The sequence below is a fragment of the Scyliorhinus torazame genome, chromosome 4 (assembly GCF_047496885.1).
Source record: "Scyliorhinus torazame isolate Kashiwa2021f chromosome 4, sScyTor2.1, whole genome shotgun sequence".
NCBI lineage: Eukaryota > Metazoa > Chordata > Chondrichthyes > Carcharhiniformes > Scyliorhinidae > Scyliorhinus > Scyliorhinus torazame.
The window spans coordinates 48,373,400-48,389,996 of record NC_092710.1 but is presented as its reverse complement, the minus strand read 5'-3'; the positions used below and the strand labels follow the sequence as shown (position 1 = coordinate 48,389,996).

Genomic DNA, 16,597 nt, shown 5'->3' with positions numbered 1-16,597 from the left:
CCCCATCCTTTATACCGCCCGAGTCGTTCTTGCAAACGTGCAGCAACATAAATCGTTCAATATAAAAGCAAATTACTGCGGATGTAAAATCTGAAAGAAAAACAGGAAATGATGGAAAATCTCAGCGGGTCTGGCACCACCTGTGAAGAGAGAACCGAGTTAACATTTCGAGTCCGGGTCACTCTTCGTCACAGTAAATCAATTAATCATTCAATCGTTGCTCACAGATGTCGCTAAAAAACATTCAAAATGTTCCTTCAGGATTAGCGGAGGTAAATCCTGTCATGCATTCAAAGAAAATACTGCGGATGTTGCAAATCTGCATGAGAAGCTAAACATGATAGGATTGAAGCTCAAAAATTCAGAGGATATATGTGGAGCCAGACACAGAGTTAACATTTCAAATCCGTGTGATCCTTAATCAGAGCTGAAGTGAGGAGTAAATGCAATGGAGTAGATGAGATGGAGAAGATGAGAAAATGGAAGTTGCGTGAAAAATGGAGCTATGAAAGGTTTGACATAAGAGTAGGGAGAGCATCTTCAAGGGTAGTGCCATGGAGATGTTGCCAATAAACTCTGCATTCACCATGAAATTGGGAGCTTTTCACAACAGGTGACTTGTTTTGACTTAAAGGTATAAAGGCACTGCTGAGATTTGAACTCAGGATCTCCTGTTTACTAGACAGGCGCTTTAACCATCTAAGCCACAGCGCCTACTTGCACACCAGCTCTGCAAGTTTGGAGCAGATTTCCATTATTTTGATTACCGCTCAGTATTGTTGATTTCTCATGCTGACTTTGAGAGTGCAAATTTCATCGGCACTGGACTTTTGAAACTGCAAAAATTGCAGTTATTTCTGAAAGTTATTAGATTATAGCATTCTGCAGGGAGAAGTTAACAAACAGGAAATATTTTGTGAATTGGAAGTAATTAAACATGACCACAAAACTATTGTGATACAATGCAGGACAAGACCAGGAGAGAGTTTATACATTAACTGAAAATCTAGCAGAAATTCTTGAAAGTTGTCAACGCCAATTGCAATTTGGCAAACACGACGTTGTCACAGTTCATCCACTTTCCCAAAATCACCCTGCATTCTTTATTCTTTTTTCCTGTCGTTCATTGGGAACAAAAACGCCTTGAGACAAAGTTGAAGCCCAGGCAGGGACTTAAACCCATCGATCTTCTGATTAAAAGTCAGATGCTCTACCGACTGCGCTTCTAGGGCCCATTCCAAACGCAGTCTTATAGCTCACTTCAAAGTCTCATATTGTATATTTTGAATTTCCTTCAATGGTAATTCAGCCTCACCAGCACATTTCCCTCGCAAGCAGACCGGCAGCCTCCCTTTGGCTTCCTTTCTCAAATTCTTCAGCTTGTTCTCGCTTTTTACCAGTGACTTGTGATTTGACAACTGTTTACCCAGGGACCTGCACTGGGACTTCAAGACTTTGAAGATTACGTTTAGTTCGGTGAGATCTGAGTGGGAAGCTACAGAGACAAAGATTGTATTTTGAGAGAGGGAATAAAAGGTATCATCTGGTGTTTGTTGTGGCAGTGTGTGAACGTAAATAAATTCATCTTGTAAACTAGCAAATTATGCAAATCGCAAAGTTTCAGGATATAAATAGATCTGTCAGCACCACATCATCATGGAAAATAGCCCCATCCTTTATCCCGCCCGAGTCCTTCTTGCAAACGTGCAGCAACATAAATCGTTCAATATAAAAGCAAATTACTGCGGATGTAAAATCTGAAAGAAAAACAGGAAATGATGGAAAATCTCAGCGGGTCTGGCACCACCTGTGAAGAGAGAACCGAGTTAACATTTCGAGTCCGGGTCACTCTTCGTCCCAGTAAATCAATTCATCATTCAATCGTTTCTCACAGATGTCGCTAAAAAACATTCAAAAAGTTCCTTCAGGATTACCGGAGGTAAATCCTGTCATGCATTCAAAGAAAATACTGCAGATGGTGCGAATCTGCATGAGAAGCTAAACATGATAGGATTGAAGTTCAAAAATTCAGAGGATATATGTGGAGCCAGACACAGCGTTAACATTTCAAATCCGTGTGATCCTTAATCAGAGCTGAAGTGAGGAGTAAATGCAATGGAGTAGATGAGAAAATGGAAGTTGCGTGAAAAATGGAGCCATGAAAGGTTAGACATTAGAGTAGGGAGGACATCTTCAAGGTAAGGGCCATGGAGATTTTGCCAATAAACTCTGCATTCACCATTTAATTGGAAGCTTTTCATGACAGGTTACTTGTTTTGACAGAAAGGTATAAAGGCACTGCTGAGATTTGAACTCAGGATCCCCTGTTTACTAGACAGGCACTTTAACATCTAAGCCACAGCCCTACTGGCAGACCAGATCTGCAAGTTTGGAGCAGATTTCCATTATTTTGATTACCGCTCAGTATTGTTGATTTCTCATACTGACTTTGAGAGTGCAAATTTCATCGGCACTGGAATTTTGAAACTGCAAAAATTGCAGTTATTTCTGAAAGTTATTAGATTATAGCATTCTGCAGGGAGATGTAAACAAACAGGAAATATTTTGTGAATTGGAAGTAATTAAACATGACCACAAAACTACAGTGGTATAATGCAGGACAAGACCAGGAGAGAGTTTTTACATTAACTGAAAATCCAGCAACATTTCTTGAAAGTTGTCGACGGCAATTGCAATTTGGCAAACACGACATTGGCACGGTTCATCCACTTTCCCAGAATCACCCTGCATTCTTTATTCTTTTTTCCTGTCATTCATTGGGAACAAAAACGCCTTTGAGACAAAGTTGAAGCCCAGGCAGGGACTTAAACCCATCGATCTTCAGATTAAAAGTCAGATGCTCTACCGACTGCGCTTCCAGGGCCCATTCCAAACACAGACTTATGGCTCACTTCAAAGTCTCATATTGTATATTTTGAATTTCCTTCAATGGTAATTCAGCCTCACCAGCACATTTCCCTCACAAGCAGACCGGCAGCCTCCCTTTGCCTTCCTTTCTCAAATTCTTCAGCTTGTACTCGCTTTTTACCAGTGACTTGTGATGTGACAACTGTTTACCCAGGGACCTGCACTGGGACTTCAAGACTTTGAAGATTACGTTTAGTTCGGTGAGATCTGAGTGGGAAGCTACAGAGACAAAGATTGTATTTTGAGAGAGGGAATAAAAGGTATCATCTGGTGTTTGTTGTGGCAGTGTGTGAACGTAAATAAATTCATCTAGTAAACTAGCAAATTATGCAAATCGCAAAGTTTCAGGATATAAATAGATCTGTCAGCACCACATCATCATGGAAAATAACCCCATCCTTTATCCCGCTCGAGTCGTTCTTTCAAACGTGCAGCAACATAAATCGTTCAATATGAAAGCAAATTACTGCGAATGTAAAATCTGACAGAAAAACAGGAAATGACGGAAAATCTCAGCGGGTCTGGCACCATCTGTGAAGAGAGAACCGAGTTAACATCTTGAGTCCGGGTCACTCTTCGTCACAGTAAATCAATTAATCATTCAATCGTTGCTCACAGATGTCGCTAAAAAACATTCAAAATGTTCCTTCTGGATTACCGGAGGTAAATCCTGTCATGCATTGAAAGAAAATACTGCGGATGTTGCGAATCTGCATGAGAAGCGAAACATGATAGGATTGAAGCTCAAAAAATCAGAGGATACATGTGGAGCCAGACACAGAGTTAACATTTCAAATCCGTGTGATCCTTAATCAGAGCTGAAGTGAGGAGTAATTGCAATGGAGTAGATGAGATGGAGCAGATGAGAAAATGGAAGTTGCGTGAAAAATGGAGCTATGAAAGGTTTGGCATAAGAGGAGGGAGAGCATCTTCATGGTTAGTGCCATGGAGGTTTTGCCAATAAACTCCGCATTCACCATTAAATTGGGAGCTTTTCATAACAGGTTACTTGTTTTGATGTAAAGGTATAAAGGCACTGTTGAGATTTGAACTCAGGATCTCCTGTTTACTAGACAGGCGCTTTTACCATCTAAGCCACAGCACCTATTTGCTGAAGAAATCTGCAAGTTTGGAGCAGATTTCCATTATTTTGATTACGGCTCAGTATTGTTGATTTCTCATGCTGACTTTGAGAGTGCAAATTTCATTGGCACTGGACTTTTGAAACTGCAAAAATTGCAGTTATTTCTGAAAGTTATTAGATTATAGCATTCTGCAGGGACAAGTAAACAAACAGGAAATATTTTGTGAATTGGAAGTAATTAAACATGACCACAAAACTACAGTGGTATAATGCAGGACAAGACCAGGAGAGAGTTTTTACATTAACTGAAAATCTAGCAAAAATTCTTGAAAGTTGTCGACGGCAATTGCAATTTGGCAAACACGACGTTGTCATGGTTCATCCACTTTCCCAAAATCACCCTGCATTCTTTATTTTTTTTTCCTGTCGTTCATTGGGAACAAACACGCCTTGAGACAAAGTTGAAGCCCAGGCAGGGACTTAAACCCATCGATCTTCAGATTAAAAGTCAGATGCTCAACCGACTGCGCTTCCAGGGCCCATTCCAAACGCAGTCTTATAGCTCACTTCAAAGTCTCATATTGTATATTTTGAATTTCCTTCAATGGTAATTCAGCCTCACCAGCACATTTCCCTCGCAAGCAGACCGGCAGCCTCCCTTTGGCTTCCTTTCTCAAATTCTTCAGCTTGTACTCGCTTTTTACCAGTGACTTGTGATGTGACAACTGTTTACCCGGGGACCTGCACTGGGACTTCAAGACTTTGAAGATTACGTTTAGTTCGGTGAGATCTGAGTGGGAAGCTACAGAGACAAAGATTGTATTTTGAGAGAGGGAATAAAAGGTATCATCTGGTGTTTGTTGTGGCAGAGTGTGAACGTAAATAAATTCATCTAGTAATCTAGCAAATTATGCAAATCGCAAAGTTTCAGGATATAAATAGATCTGTCAGCACCACATCATCATGGAAAATAAACCCATCCTTTATCCCGCCCGAGTCGTTCTTGCAAACGTGCAGCAACATAAATCGTTCAATATAAAAGCAAATTACTGCGGATGTAAAATCTGAAAGAAAAACAGGAAATGATGGAAAATCTCAGCGGGTCTGGCACCATCTGTGAAGAGAGAACCGAGTTAACATTTCGAGTCTGGGTTACTCTTCGTCACAGTAAATGAATTAATCATTCAATCGTTGCTCACAGATATCGCTAAAAAACATTCAAAATGTTCCTTCTGGATTACCGGAGGTAAATCCTATCATGCATTCAAAGAAAATACTGCGGATGTTGCAAATCTGCATGAGAAGCGAAACGTGATAGGATTGAAATTCAAAAAATCAGAGGATATATGTGGAGCCAGACACAGAGTTAACATTTCAAATCCGTGTGATCCTTTATCAGAGCTGAAGTGAGGAGTAAATGCAATGGAGTATAGGAGATGGAGTAGATTTGAAAATGGAAGTTGTGTGAAAATTGGAGCTATGAAAGGTTTGACATAAGAGTCGGGAGGGTATCTTCAAGGTTCGTGCCATGGAGATTTTGCCAATAAACTCTGCATTCATCATTAAATTGGGAGCTTTTCATGACAGCGTGACTTGTTTTGACGTAAAGTTATAAAGGCACTGCTGAGATTTGAACTCAGGATCTCCCGTTAATTAGACAGGCGGTTTAACCATCTGAGCCACAGCACCTACTTGCAGACCAGCTCTGCAAGTTTGGAGCAGATTTCCATTATTTTGATTACCGCTCAGTATTGTTGATTTCTCATGATGACTTTGAGAGTGCAAATTTCATTGGCACTGGACCTTTGAAACAGCAAAAATTGCAGTTATTTCTGAAAGTTATTAGATTATAGCATTCTGCAGGGAGAAGTAAACAAACAGGAAATATTTTGTGAATTGGAAGTAATTAAACATGACCACAAAACTATAGTGGTATAATGCAGGACAAGACCAGGAGAGGGTTTTTACATTAACTGAAAATCTAGCAAAAATTCTTGAAAGTTGTCGACGGCAATTGCAATTTGGCAAAAACGACGTTGTCATGGTTCATCCACTTTCCCAAAATCACCCTGCATTCTTTATTTTATTCCTGTCATTCATTGGGAACAAACACGCCTTGAGACAAAGTTGAAGCCCAGGCAGGGACTTAAACCCATCGATCTTCAGATTAAAAGTCAGATGCTCTACCGACTGCGCTTCCAGGGCCCATTCCAAACACAGTCTTATAGCTCACTTCAAAGTCTCATATTGTATATTTTGAATTTGCTTCAATGGTAATTCAGCCTCACCAGCACATTTCCCTCGCAAGCAGACCGGCAGCCTCCCTTTGGCTTCCTTTCTCAAATTCTTCAGCTTGTACTCGCTTTTTACCAGTGACTTGTGATGTGACAACTGTTTACACAGGGACCTGCACTGGGACTTCAAGACTTTGAAGATTACGTTTAGTTCGGTGAGATCTGAGTGGGAAGCTACAGAGACAAAGATTGTATTTTGAGAGAGGGAATAAAAGGTATCATCTGGTGTTTGTTGTGGCAGAGTGTGGACGTAAATAAATTCATCGAGTAATCTAGCAAATTATGCAAATCGCAAAGTTTCAGGATATAAATAGATCTGTCAGCACCACATCATCATGGAAAATAAACCCATCCTTTATCCCGCCCGAGTCGTTCTTGCAAACGTGCAGCAACATAAATCGTTCAATATAAAAGCAAATTACTGCGGATGTAAAATCTGAAAGAAAAATAGGAAATGATGGAAAATCTCAGCGGGTCTGGCACCATCTGTGAACAGAGAACCGAGTTAACATTTCGAGTCCGGGTCACTCTTCGTCACAGAAAATGAATTAATCATTCAATCGTTGCTCACAGATGTCGCTAAAAAACATTCAAAATGTTCCTTCTGGATTACCGGAGGTAAATCCTGTCATGCATTCAAAGAAAATACTGCGGATGTTGCGAATCTGCATGAGAAGCGAAACATGATAGGATTGAAGCTCAAAAAATCAGTGGATATATGTGGAGCCAGACACAGAGTTAACATTTCAAATCCGTGTGATCCTTAATCAGAGCTGAAGTGAGGAGTAAATGCAATGGAGTAGATGAGAAAATGGAAGTTGCGTAAAAAATGGAGCTATGAAAGGTTTGACATCAGAGTAGGGAGGGCATCTTCAAGGTTAGTGCCATGGAGATTTTGCCAATAAACTCTGCATTCACCATTAAATTGGGAGCTTTTCACAACAGGTTACTTGTTTTGACGTCAAGGCATAAAGGCACTGCTGAGATTTGAACTCAGGATAGCCTGTTCATTAGACAGGCGCTTTAACCATCTAAGCCACAGCACCTAATTGCAAACAGCTCTGCAAGTTTGGAGCAGATTTCCATTATTTTGATTACCGCTCAGTCTTGTTGATTTCTCATACAACATAGAACATAGAACAATACAGCGCAGTACAGGCCCTTCGGCCCACGATGTTTCACCGAAACAAAAGCCATCTAACCTACACTATGCCATTATCATCCATATGTTTATCCAATAAACTTTTAAATGCCGTCAATGTTGGCGAGTTCACTACTGTAGCAGGTAGGGCATTCCACGGCCTCACTACTCTTTGCGTAAAGAACCTACCTCTGACCTCTGTCCTATATCTATTACCCCTCAGTTTAAAGTTATGTCCCCTCGTGCCAGCCATATCCATCCGCGGGAGAAGGCTCTCACTGTCCACCCTATCCAACCCCCTGATCATTTTGTATGCCTCTATTAAGTCTCCTCTTAACCTTCTTCTCTCCAACGAAAACAACCTCAAGTCCATCAGCCTTTCCTCATAAGATTTTCCCTCCATACCAGGCAACATCCTGGTAAATCTCCTCTGCACCCGCTCCAAAGCCTCCACGTCCTTCCTATAATGCGGTGAACAGAACTGTACGCAATACTCCAAATGCGGCCGTACCAGAGTTCTGTGCAGCTGCAACATGACCTCCCGTCTCCGGAACTCAATCCCTCTACCAATAAAGGCCAACACTTCTTAGGCCTTCTTCACAACCCTATCAACCTGGGTGGCAACTTTCAGGGATCTATGTACATGGACACCTAGATCCCTCTGCTCATCCACACTTTCAAGAACTTTACCATTAGCCAAATATTCCGCATTCCTGTTATTCCTTCCAAAGTGAATCACCTCACATTTCTCTACATTAAACTCCATTTGCCACCTCTCAGCCCAGCTCTGCAGCTTATCTATATCCCTCTGTAACCTGCTACATCCTTCCACACTATCGACAACACCACCGACTTTAGTATCGTCTGCAAATTTACTCACCCACCCTTCTGCGGCTTCCTCTAGGTCATTGATAAAAATGACAAACAGCAACAGCCCCAGAACAGATCCTTGTGGTACTCCACTTGTGACTGAACTCCATTCTGAACATTTCCCATCAACAACCACCCTCTGTCTTCTTTCAGCTAGCCAATTTCTGATCCACATCTCTAAATCACCCTCAATCCCCAGCCTCCATATTTTTTGCAATAGCCTACCGTGGGGAACCTTATCAAACGCTTTGCTGAAATCCATATACACCACATCAACTGCTCTACCCTCGTCTACCTGTTCAGTCACCTTCTCAAAGAACTCAATAAGGTTTGTGAGGCATGACCTACCCTTCACAAAGCCATGCTGACTATCCCTGATCATATTATTCCTATCTAGATGATTATAAATCTTGTCTCTTATAATCCCCTCCAAGACTTTACCCACTACAGACGTGAGACTCACCGGTCTATAGTTGCCGGGGTTGTCTCTGCTCCCCTTTTTGAACAAAGGGACCACATTTGCTGTCCTCCAGTCCTCTGGCACTATTCCTGTAGCCAATGATGACATAAAAATCAAAGCCAAAGGTCCAGCAATCTCTTCCCTGGCCTCCCAGAGAATCCTAGGATAAATCCCATCAGGTCCCGGGGACTTATCTATTTTCAGCCTGTCCAGAATTGCCAACACCTCTTCCCTACGTACCTCAATGCCATCTATTCTATTAGCCTGGGGCTCAGCATTCTCCTCCATGCTGACTTTGAGAGTGCAAATTTCATCGGCACTGGACTTTTGAAACTGCAAAAATTGCAGTTATTTCTGAAAGTTATTAGATTATAGCATTCTGCAGGGAGAAGTAAACAAACAGGAAATATTTTGTGAATTGGAAGGAATTAAACATGACCACAAAACTATAGTGGTATAATGCAGGACAAGACCAGGAGAGAGTTTTTACATTAACTGAAAATCTAGCAGAAATTCTTGAAAGTTGTCGAGGGCAATTGCAATTTGGCAAACACGACGTTGTCACGGTTCATCCGCTTTCCCAAAATCACCCTGCATTCTTTATTCTTTTTTCCTGTCGTTCATTGGGAACAAAAACACCTTGAGACAAAGTTGAGGCCCAGGCAGGGACTTAAACCCATCGATCTTCAGATTAAAAGTCAGACACTCTACCGACTGCGCTTCCAGGGCCCATTCCAAACGTACTCTTAGAGCTCACTTCAAAGTCTCATATTGTATATTTTGAATTTCCTTCAATGGTAATTCAGCCTCACCAGCACATTTCCCTCGCAAGCAGACCGGCAGCCTCCCTTTGGCTTCCTTTCTCAAATTCTTCAGCTTGTACTCGCTTTTTACCAGTGACTTGTGATGTAACAACTGTTTACCCAGGGACCTGCACTGGGACTTCAAGACTTTGAAGATTACGTTTAGTTCGGTGAGATCTGAGTGGGAAGCTACAGAGACAAAGATTGTATTTTGAGAGAGGGAATAAAAGATATAATCTGGTGTTTGTTGTGGCAGTGTGTGAACGTAAAAAAATTCATCTAGTAAACTAGCAAATTATGCAAATCGCAAAGTTTCAGGATATAAATAGATCTGTCAGCACCACATTATCATGGAAAATAACCCCATCCTTTATACCGCCCGAGTCGTACTTGCAAACGTGCAGCAACATAAATCGTTCAATATAAAAGCAAATTACTGCGGATGTAAAATCTGAAAGAAAAACAGGAAATGATGGAAAATCTCAGCGGGTCTGGCACCACCTGTGAAGAGAGAACCGAGTTAACATTTCGAGTCCGGGTCACTCTTCGTCACAGTAAATCAATTAATCATTCAATCGTTGCTCACAGATGTCGCTAAAAAACATTCAAAATGTTCCTTCAGGATTACCAGAGGTAAATCCTGTCATGCATTCAAAGAAAATACTGCGGATGTTGCAAATCTGCATGAGAAGCTAAACATGATAGGATTGAAGCTCAAAAATTCAGAGGATATATGTGGAGCCAGACACAGAGTTAACATTTCAAATCCGTGTGATCCTTAATCAGAGCTGAAGTGAGGAGTAAATGCAATGGAGTAGATGAGATGGAGTAGATGAGAAAATGGAAGTAGCGTGAAAAATGGAGCTATGAAAGGTTTGACATAAGAGTAGGGAGAGCATCTTCAAGGTTAGTGCCATGGAGATGTTGCCAATAAACTCTGCATTCACCATGAAATTGGGAGCTTTTCATAACAGGTTACTTGTTTTGACATAAAGGTGTAAAGGAACTGCTGAGATTTGAACTCAGGATCCCCTGTTTACTAGACAGGCATTTTAACATCTAAGCCACAGCCCAACTTGCACACCAGATCTGCAAGTTTGAAGCAGATTTCCATTATTTTGATTACCGCTCAGTACTGTTGATTTCTCATGCTGACTTTGAGAGTGCAAATTTCATTGGCACTGGACTTTTGAAACTGCAAAAATTGCTGTTATTTCTGAAAGTTATTAGATTATAGCATTCTGCAGGGAGAAGTTAACAAACAGGAAATATTTTGTGAATTGGAAGTAATTAAACATGACCACAAAACTATTGTGATACAATGCAGGACAAGACCAGGAGTGAGTTTTTACATTAACTGAAAATCTAGCAAAAATTCTTGAAAGTTGTCGACGGCAATTGCAATTTGGCAAACACGACTTTTGTCACGGTTCATCCACTTTCCCAAAATCACCCTGCATTCTTTATTCTTTTTTCCTGTCGTTCATTGGGAACAAAAACACCTTGAGACAAAGTTGAAGCCCAGGCAGGGACTTAAACCCATCGATCTTCAGATTAAAAGTCAGATGCTCTACCGACTGCGCTTCTAGGGCCCATTCCAAACGCAGTCTTATAGCTCACTTCAAAGTCTCATATTGTATATTTTGAATTTCCTTCAATGGTAATTCAGCCTCACCAGCACATTTCCCTCGCAAGCAGACCGGCAGCCTCCCTTTGGCTTCCTTTCTCAAATTCTTCAGCTTGTTCTCGCTTTTTACCAGTGACTTGTGATGTGACAACTGTTTACCCAGGGACCTGCACTGGGACTTCAAGACTTTGAAGATTACGTTTAGTTCGGTGAGATCTGAGTGGGAAGCTACAGAGACAAAGATTGTATTTTGAGAGAGGGAATAAAAGGTATCATCTGGTGTTTGTTGTGGCAGTGTGTGAACGTAAATAAATTCATCTAGTAAACTAGCAAATTATGCAAATCGCAAAGTTTCAGGATATAAATAGATCTGTCAGCACCACATTATCATGGAAAATAACCCCATCCTTTATACCGCCCGAGTCGTACTTGCAAACGTGCAGCAACATAAATCGTTCAATATAAAAGCAAATTACTGCGGATGTAAAATCTGAAAGAAAAACAGGAAATGATGGAAAATCTCAGCGGGTCTGGCACCACCTGTGAAGAGAGAACCGAGTTAACATTTCGAGTCCGGGTCACTCTTCGTCACAGTAAATCAATTAATCATTCAATCGTTGCTCACAGATGTCGCTAAAAAACATTCAAAATGTTCCTTCAGGATTACCAGAGGTAAATCCTGTCATGCATTCAAAGAAAATACTGCGGATGTTGCAAATCTGCATGAGAAGCTAAACATGATAGGATTGAAGCTCAAAAATTCAGAGGATATATGTGGAGCCAGACACAGAGTTAACATTTCAAATCCTTGTGATCCTTAATCAAAGCTGAAGTGAGGAGTAAATGCAATGGAGTAGATGAGATGGAGTAGATGAGAAAATGGAAGTAGCGTGAAAAATGGAGCTATGAAAGGTTTGACATAAGAGTAGGGAGAGCATCTTCAAGGTTAGTGCCATGGAGATGTTGCCAATAAACTCTGCATTCACCATGAAATTGGGAGCTTTTCATAACAGGTTACTTGTTTTGACATAAAGGTGTAAAGGAACTGCTGAGATTTGAACTCAGGATCCCCAGTTTACTAGACAGGCACTTTAACCATCTAAGCCACAGCCCTACTGGCAGACCAGATCTGCAAGTTTGGAGCAGATTTCCATTATTTTGATTACCGCTCAGTACTGTTGATTTCTCATGCTGACTTTGAGAGTGCAAATTTCATTGGCACTGGACTTTTGAAACTGCAAAAATTGCTGTTATTTCTGAAAGTTAATAGATTATAGCATTCTGCAGGGAGAAGTTAACAAACAGGAAATATTTTGTGAATTGGAAGTAATTAAACATGACCACAAAACTATTGTGATACAATGCAGGACAAGACCAGGAGAGAGTTTATACATTAACTGAAAATCTAGCAGAAATTCTTGAAAGTTGTCAACGCCAATTGCAATTTGGCAAACACGACGTTGTCACAGTTCATCCACTTTCACCAAATCACCCTGCATTCTTTATTCTTTTTTCCTGTCGTTCATTGCGAACAAAGACGCCTTGAGACAAAGTTGAAGCCCAGGCAGGGACTTAAACCCATCGATCTTCAGATTAAAAGTCAGATGCTCTACCGACTGCGCTTCCAGGGCCCATTCCAAACGCAGTCTTATAGCTCACTTCAAAGTCTCATATTGTATATTTTGAATTTCCTTCAATGGTAATTCAGCCTCACCAGCACTTTTCCCTCGCAAGAGGACCGGCAGCCTCCCTTTGGCTTCCTTTCTCAAATTCTTCAGCTTGTTCTCGCTTTTTGCCAGTGACTTGTGATGTGACAACTGTTTACCCAGGGACCTGCACTGGGACTTCAAGACTTTGAAGATTACGTTTAGTTCGGTGAGATCTGAGTGGGAAGCTACAGAGACAAAGATTGTATTTTGAGAGAGGGAATAAAAGGTATCATCTGGTGTTTGTTGTGGCAGTGTGTGAACGTAAATAAATTCATCTTGTAAACTAGCAAATTATGCAAATCGCAAAGTTTCAGGATATAAATAGATCTGACAGCACCACATCATCATGGAAAATAACCCCATCCTTTATCCCGCCCGAGTCGTTCTTGCAAACGTGCAGCAACATAAATCGTTCAATATAAAAGCAAATTACTGCGGATGTAAAATCTGAAAGAAAAACAGGAAATGATGGAAAATCTCAGCGGGTCTGGCACCACCTGTGAAGAGAGCACCGAGTTAACATTTCGAGTCCGGGTCACTCTTCGTCCCAGTAAATCAATTAATCATTCAATCGTTGCTCACAGATGTCGCTAAAAAACATTCAAAATGTTCCTTCAGGATTACCGGAGGTAAATGCATTCAAAGAAAATACTGCGGATGTTGCAAATCTGCATGAGAAGCTAAACATGATAGGATTGAAGCTCAAAAATTCAGAGGATATATGTGGAGCCAGACACAGAGTTAACATTTCAAATCCGTGTGATCCTTAATCAGAGCTGAAGTGAGGAGTAAATGCAATGGAGTAGATGAGATGGAGGAGATGAGAAAATGGAAGTTGCGTGAAAAATGGAGCTATGAAAGGTTTGACATAAGAGTAGGGAGAGCATCTTCAAGGGTAGTGCCATGGAGATGTTGCCAATAAACTCTGCATTCACCATTAAATTGGGAGCTTTTCACAACAGGTGACTTGTTTTGACGTAAAGGTAAAAAGGCACTGCTGAGATTTGAACTCAGGATCGCCTGTTTACTAGACAGGCGGTTTAACCATCTAAGCCACAGCGCCTACTTGCACACCAGCTCTGCAAGTTTGGAGCAGATTTCCATTATTTTGATTACCGCTCAGTATTGTTGATTTCTCATGCTGACTTTGAGAGTGCAAATTTCATTGGCACTGGACTTTTGAAACTGCAAAAATTGCAGTTATTTCTGAAAGTTATTAGATTATAGCATTCTGCAGGGACTAGTAAACAAACAGGAAATATTTTGTGAATTGGAAGTAATTAAACATGACCACAAAACTATAGTGGTATAATGCAGGACAAGACCAGGAGAGAGTTTTTACATTAACTGAAAATCTAGCAGAAATTGTTGAAAGTTGTCGACGGCAATTGCAATTTGGCAAACACGACGTTGTCACGGTTCATCCACTTTCCCCAAATCACCCTGCATTCTTTATTCTTTTTTCCTGTCGTTCATTGGGAACAAAGACGCCTTGAGACAAAGTTGAAGCCCAGGCAGGGACTTAAACCCATCGATCTTCAGATTAAAAGTCAGATGCTCTACCGACTGCGCTTCCAGGGCCCATTCCAAACGCAGTCTTATAGCTCACTTCAAAGTCTCATATTGTATATTTTGAATTTCCTTCAATGGTAATTCAGCCTCACCAGCACATTTCCCTCGCAAGCAGACTGGCAGCCTCCCTTTGGCTTCCTTTCTCAAATTCTTCAGCTTGTACTCGCTTTTTACCAGTGACTTTTGATGTGACAACTGTTTACCCAGGGACCTGCACTGGGACTTCAAGACTTTGAAGATTACGTTTAGTTCGGTGAGATCTGAGTGGGAGGCTACAGAGACAAAAATTGTATTTTGAGAGAGGGAATAAAAGGTATCATCTGGTGTTTGTTGTGGCAGAGTGTGAACGTAAATAAATTCATCTAGTAAACTAGCAAATTATGCAAATCGCAAAGTTTCAGGATAAAAATAGATCTGTCAGCACCACATCATCATGGAAAATAACCCCATCCTTTATCCCGCCCGAGTCGTTCTTGCAAACGTGCAGCAACATAAATCGTTCAATATAAAAGCAAATTACCGCGGATGTAAAACCTGAAAGTAAAACAGGAAATGATGGAAAATCTCAGCGGGTCTGGCACCATCTGTGAAGAGAGAACCGAGTTAACATTTCGAGTCCGGGTCACTCTTCGTCACAGTAAATCAATTAATCATTCAATCGTTGCTCACAGATGTCGCTAAAAAACATTCAAAATGTTCCTTCAGGATTACCGGAGGTAAATCCTGTCATGCATTGAAAGAAAATACTGCAGATGGTGCGAATCTGCATGAGAAGCTAAACATGATAGGATTGAAGCTCAAAAATTCAGAGGATATATGTGGAGCCAGACACAGCATTAACATTTCAAATCCGTGTGATCCTTAATCAGAGCTGAAGTGAGGAGTAAATGCAATGGAGTAGATGAGATGGAGTAGATGAGAAAATGGAAGTTGCGTGAAAAATGGAGCTATGAAAGGTTTGACATAAGAGTAGGGTGGGCATTTTCAAGGTTAGTGCCATGGAGACTTTGCCAATAAACTCTGCATTCACCATTAAATTGGGAGCTTTTCATAACAGGTTACTTGTTTTGACAGAAAGGTGTAAAAGAACTGCTGAGATTTGAACTCAGGATCCCCTGTTTACTAGACAGGCGCTTTTACCATCTAAGCCACAGCACCTACTTGCAGACTTGCTCTGCAAGTTTGGAGCAGATTTCCATTATTTTGATTACCGCTCAGTATTGTTGATTTCTCATGGTGACTTTGAGAGTGCAAATTTCATTGGCACTGGACTTTTGAAACTGCAAAAATTGCTGTTATTTCTTAAAGTTATTAGATTATAGCATTCTGCAGGGAGAAGTTAACAAACAGGAAATATTTTGTGAATTGGAAGTAATTAAACATGACCACAAAACTATTGTGATACAATGCAGGACAAGACCAGGAGAGAGTTTTTACATTAACTGAAAATCTAGCAAAAATTCTTGAAAGTTGTCGACGGCAATTGCAATTTGGCAAACACGACGTTGTCACGGTTCATCCACTTTCCCAAAATCACCCTGCATTCTTTCTTCTTTTTTCCTGTCGTTCATTGGGAACAAAAACGCCTTGAGACAAAGTTGAAGCCCAGGCAGGGACTTAAACCCATCGATCTTCAGATTAAAAGTCAGATGCTCTACCGACTGCTTCCAGGGCCCATTCCAAACGCAGTCTTATAGCTCACTTCAAAGTCTCATATTGTATATTTTGAATTTCCTTCAATGGTAATTCAGCCTCACCAGCACATTTCCCTCGCAAGCAGACCGGCAGCCTCCCTTTGGCTTCCTTTCTCAAATTCTTCAGCTTGTACTCGCTTTTTACCAGTGACTTTTGATGTGACAACTGTTTACCCAGGGACCTGCACTGGGACTTCAAGACTTTGAAGATTACGTTTAGTTCGGTGAGATCTGAGTGGGAAGCTACAGAGACAAAGATTGTATTTTGAGAGAGGGAATAAAAGGTATCATCTGGTGTTTGTTGTGGCAGAGTGTGAACGTAAATAAATTCATCTAGTAAACTAGCAAATTATGCAAATCGCAAAGTTTCAGGATAAAAATAGATCTGTCAGCACCACATCATCATGGAAAATAA

The 16,597-nt window shown here is 40.9% G+C and overlaps 5 non-coding genes across 5 annotated transcripts; all 5 read right to left on the bottom strand.

Moving 5' to 3' along the window:
• Positions 1-640: 640 nt before the first annotated feature.
• Positions 641-714, bottom strand: trnat-agu (transfer RNA threonine (anticodon AGU)). Its single transcript has one exon. It is a non-coding gene; the product is annotated as a tRNA-Thr (tRNA).
• Positions 715-3,959: 3,245 nt separating this feature from the next.
• Positions 3,960-4,033, bottom strand: trnat-agu (transfer RNA threonine (anticodon AGU)). Its single transcript has one exon. It is a non-coding gene; the product is annotated as a tRNA-Thr (tRNA).
• A 3,245-nt stretch (positions 4,034-7,278) lies between these two features.
• trnai-aau (transfer RNA isoleucine (anticodon AAU)) lies at positions 7,279-7,352 on the bottom strand. Its single transcript has one exon. It is a non-coding gene; the product is annotated as a tRNA-Ile (tRNA).
• Positions 7,353-13,905: 6,553 nt separating this feature from the next.
• On the bottom strand, positions 13,906-13,979 carry trnat-agu (transfer RNA threonine (anticodon AGU)). The gene has a single exon. It is a non-coding gene; the product is annotated as a tRNA-Thr (tRNA).
• Positions 13,980-15,572: 1,593 nt separating this feature from the next.
• trnat-agu (transfer RNA threonine (anticodon AGU)) lies at positions 15,573-15,646 on the bottom strand. The gene has a single exon. It is a non-coding gene; the product is annotated as a tRNA-Thr (tRNA).
• Between the last annotated feature and the right edge of the window lie 951 nt (positions 15,647-16,597).